The sequence below is a fragment of the Rhinichthys klamathensis genome, unplaced genomic scaffold (genome assembly GCF_029890125.1).
Source record: "Rhinichthys klamathensis goyatoka isolate OS25496 unplaced genomic scaffold, OSU_Roscu_1.1 h1tg000040l_1, whole genome shotgun sequence".
Lineage (NCBI taxonomy): Eukaryota > Metazoa > Chordata > Actinopteri > Cypriniformes > Leuciscidae > Rhinichthys > Rhinichthys klamathensis.
Genome location: NW_026606587.1, coordinates 16346459 through 16351094, shown reverse-complemented (window position 1 = coordinate 16351094; position 4636 = coordinate 16346459). Strand labels below are relative to the sequence as shown.

At 47.2% G+C, this 4636-nt stretch overlaps 1 pseudogene; it reads left to right on the top strand.

Moving 5' to 3' along the window:
* The first annotated feature begins 218 nt into the window (after positions 1-218).
* On the top strand, positions 219-3584 carry LOC130082149 (uncharacterized; annotated as a pseudogene).
* Positions 3585-4636: the final 1052 nt, after the last annotated feature.

The following is a 4636-nucleotide window of genomic DNA, read 5'->3' as shown; positions in this document are numbered from 1 at the left end:
AAAAATTACATTTTACAGTTATATTCTCCAGAGACAGTTGGCAGCTTGGGAAGACAGCACTAGGGGTGGGAAGGGTTGGCAGCCCAAACCACATTCTCCGAGAGGAGGAACCCTTTTTTAAGCTACAGATCGACTCATGGAAGTATACCCCCAGGGGAGCCCGAGAGGGGGGGAGAATGAGAACCCCAATCTGACAGACCCAAGGTTACCGACTAATGGCAATGGAGAAACGACAACGACCGCAGTATGCAGGTGCGGAAAAACCTGCAAAAACAGCCGTGGCCTAAAGATCCACCAAGCCAGGATGAAGTGTTTGGAGAACGAACATGTGTCACAGCGCACAGATGCTACATCTGATGAGACGCAGGAGGAGCCGAGCCAGGAAGCACCCCATAGCGCTCAGAGCCTCCGTGTGCCACTAACCGTCCCCCCAAGTCTTCTGCCCCAGGCAAAGGTGCGAATCAAGTGGCCACAGGCCTGTAAGACGGCAGTCTGGAGGCAGTTTGATGAGGACGTTGACAAGGTGCTTGAAGCAACAGAGAAGGGGGATGTGGATCGAAGGCTGCAGGCAATGACGACCATCATCTCCAGCCTAGCACAGGAGAGGTTCGGTGCCGAGGAAAAGCGATCAACTCCAACCACCTATTCCATGAACCACAGAGCAGCGAAGATCCACAAAATCCGGCAGGAGTTGAAGTCCCTCAAGAAGCGGTACAAGGAAGCCAGTGAGGAGCAACGCCCCCCCCCTGGAGGAGTTGAGAGCTGTCTTGAGGAAAAGGCTGATGACCTTGCGCAGAGCAGAATGGCACAGAAGGCGTCGAAAGGAGAGATCCAGAAAGAGAGCTTCGTTTATTGCCAACCCCTTCGGCTTCACTAAACAGCTCCTGGGACAGAAGCGCGACGGCAAGTTGCTCTGTTCAAAAGAGGAAATTGACCAGCATCTGCACAGCACTTACAGTGACCCTCTCCGGGAGGAAGAGTTGGGCCACTGCAACATCCTTGTAGATCCACCTCCCCCCACCAAGGAGTTTGACAGCAGGGAGCCACTGATGAAAGAAGTCCAGGAGGTTGTGCGTAAGGCACGATCTAGCTCTGCCCCTGGACCAAGTGGAATCCCATACAAGGTCTACAAGAACTGCCCATTGCTACTCAGGCGACTCTGGAAGATCATTCGAGTCATTTGGAGAAGAGGAAAGGTGGCACAACAGTGGAGATTTGCTGAGGGAGTCTGGATCCCCAAGGAGAAAGATTCCAAGAAGATCAATCAGTTCAGAATAATATCATTGCTGAGCGTGGAAGGCAAGATCTTCTTCAGTATAGTAGCAAGGCGTCTGACCAACTTCCTCTTAACTAACAACTACATAGACACATCTGTGCAAAAGGGAGGAATTGCTGGAGTCCCAGGGTGCTTAGAACACACGGGAGTGGTGACTCAGCTCATCCGGGAAGCTCGTGAACACAAGGGAGACCTCACGGTACTGTGGTTAGACCTAGCCAATGCATATGGCTCTATCCCCCACAAGCTGGTCCAGACCACCATGACCAAGCACCAGGTGCCACAGCATTTTGCAGATCTGATCTTGGATTATTACAACCATTTCAGGATGAGAGTCTCCGCAGGAGGTGTGACATCAGATTGGCACAAACTGGAGGTGGGAATAATCACAGGCTGCACCATCTCTGTGATCCTATTCGCGGTGGCTATGAACATGATTGTCAAATCGGCAGAGCCTGAGTGTCGGGGGCCCCAAAGCAGAGGAGGGGTCCGCCAACCGCCAATCAGAGCATTTATGGATGACCTGACAGTCACCACAGAGTCAGTGCCAGGAGGCAGGTGGATACTCCAAGGGCTGGAAAAGCTCATCCGGTGGGCTCGGATGGAGTTCAAACCAGCCAAGTCCCGTTCGCTAGTGCTGAAGAAGGGCAAGGTCACGGATAGGTTCCATTTCAGCATCAAAGGAGCAGAGATACCATCACTGTCAGAACAGCCGGTGAAAAGCTTGGGCAAGGTTTTTGACAGTAGCCTCAGAGACTTCTCATCAGTCCAGTTGACCGGTCAGGAGCTGGACAGCTGGTTAAGAGCAACAGACCGTTCTGGCCTCCCCGGCAAGTTTAAAGCGTGGATTTACCAACATGGTATACTGCCAAGAATACTCTGGCCGCTACTTGTATGAGGTTCCCATTTCCACGGTGGAGACCTTGGAAAGAAAGGTCAGCAGCTGTCTCAGGAGATGGTTAGGGTTGCCCAGGAGTCTCAGCAACATCGCCCTCTATGGAAACACCACAATGCTCCGGTTGCCTCTGAAATCCCTGGAAGAGGAGTTTAAAGTGACTCGGGCACGTGAGGTTCTGATGTATAGAGACTCCAACGACCCAAAGGTGGCCCAGGCAGGAGTGCTGGTGAAGACAGGGAGGAAGTGGAGCGCCCAAGCCGCTGTGCTGGATGCACAGGCTCGACTGCGGCACAAAGAGCTTGTGGGAGTGGTGGCCCGAGGCAGAGCAGGCTTGGGGATGTTCCCAACACCTCCTCGACATAAAGAGTTGAAGGGGAAGGAGAAACGCAGCCGAATTTATGAAGAGGTCAGAGCTACTGTGGAGGAAGGAAGGACGAGCAGAGCTGCTGGAATGGGGCAACAGGGGGCCTGGACCAGGTGGGAGCAGGCCATGGACCGCAAGGTCACCTGGACGGAGCTCTGGCAAAGCGAGCCGCACCGCATAACCTTCCTGATTTGGGCAGTGTACGATGTCCTGCCTAGCCCAGCAAACCTTTGTACGTGGGGGAAAGCAGACACACCAACTTGCCAATTGTGCCCAGCTCGTGGAACGCTGGAGCACATTTTGAGCTCCTGCCCAACAGCGCTCGGCCAGGGTCGTTACACTTGGCGTCACAACCAGGTGCTGAAAGCTATTGCAGACACCATCAGCAAAGAGATCAGCAAAGGCGGCCGAGGCAGCAACACCACTCGCTCAATCGTATTTGTTAGGGCAGGAGAACAGCCACAAGCAGGGAGGAAGGCACCAGCAGGAATTCTGGCATCAGCCAAGGACTGGAAACTCTCGGTGGATTTGGAGAAGCAGCTGAAATTCCCACAGCACATCGTCAGCACAACTATGAGGCCAGATATCACTCTAGTCTCAGAGAGCACCAAGAACATAATCATCATGGAGCTGACCGTGCCATGGGAGGACCGCTTGGGAGAAGCCCATGAAAGAAAGATGACCAAATATGAACATCTGGTCACAGACTGCCGAGCACAGGGCTGGAAGGCGAAATGCATGCCTATCGAGGTTGGTTGCAGAGGCTTTGTGGGGCGCTCCCTCCACAAAGCCTTTACTGCGCTGGGCATTGCAGGAACAACAAGGAGCAGGGCCATCAAGAACACCACCGACGCAGCCGAGAGAGCCTCGAGATGGCTCTGGATCCGTAGAGGAGTACCATGGGGGCAAGCGAGTGCTACCTGAACACAAGTCGCGGTCTGATCAGCCGTGGCTGGGTCGCCTGGGCGAGGGTGTCTGATGTTGAAAGACCCGAAACACCCGAGGACCCCAGGTTACATCACTGATGATGTGTTCAGGTGCATCTGAAGATGTGTTTCAAGAACCATCTGTAAATGTTAGAAAGTCGTGCAAATGTATCCATTTTGCTGCTAATCTTCATATTGAACGAGCGCTGCTGCGCGCATGCGCGCCAAATAGGAGCGCAATAATTCTGACTAAAATATACATTTTGCTTGGAAAATTAATATGCGATATTTTATAACACTAGAAATATCTTCTAATTATAATAATTTCTCTTTAGGATGTTGGATAAGTTGCAGTGAACTTCTGGCTCATTACACTCATATATTTTATACTTCTAATAAAAAAAAAGAAATTGAACAGAAGTAGCCTAATTCAGGGAAGATTTTTTTTAAGAAACTAAATATATAAATATACAAAATATAGTTTTGGGTATAGGACCTATGCTACTTTATAAAGATGATATATACTTATTTAGAATGCTGAGAATTACAGCTTTTAATGCAATAATTTTTTTGAGAAAGCAAGAATCCCCAGTTTTAAATGAGTGGTTAGATTTAGTTCTAAAGTACATTATGGAGAGGATAACATTAAATTAAGAACAAATGTATACATTTTGAAAAGATATGTGCAACTCTAAAATGAAAGAATATTCCATAAAATAAAGGAATATACTGTATATTGGCCTACATTAACTACATTTTTATGTAACCTTCCCTTTTATTTCTAGTTATTTGTTATTTTATTTATTTACTTATTTAATATTTAATATTTGATATTTAAATAATATTACTTGAATAACTATTTGGAATTATGTGTCATTCATTATAAGAGTTTGATATATGTTAATGTTATATTTTTATTAATATTTATTTATTGTTTTATTTATATGTATGTGTTGTTGGTATAACAAAAGAAAAAAAAGTAGAAGGAAAAATAAGGAATATTTATTGGGGGAAAATATGATGTCTTTAAAGTAACTGTCCATTTGTATAATTGTGTTAAATGTGTTTAAATTGAAAGACATAATAAAGTACATAAAAAAAAAAAAAATATATATATATATATATATATATATATATATATATATGTGATAACCGAGGCACTCCTTAATTAA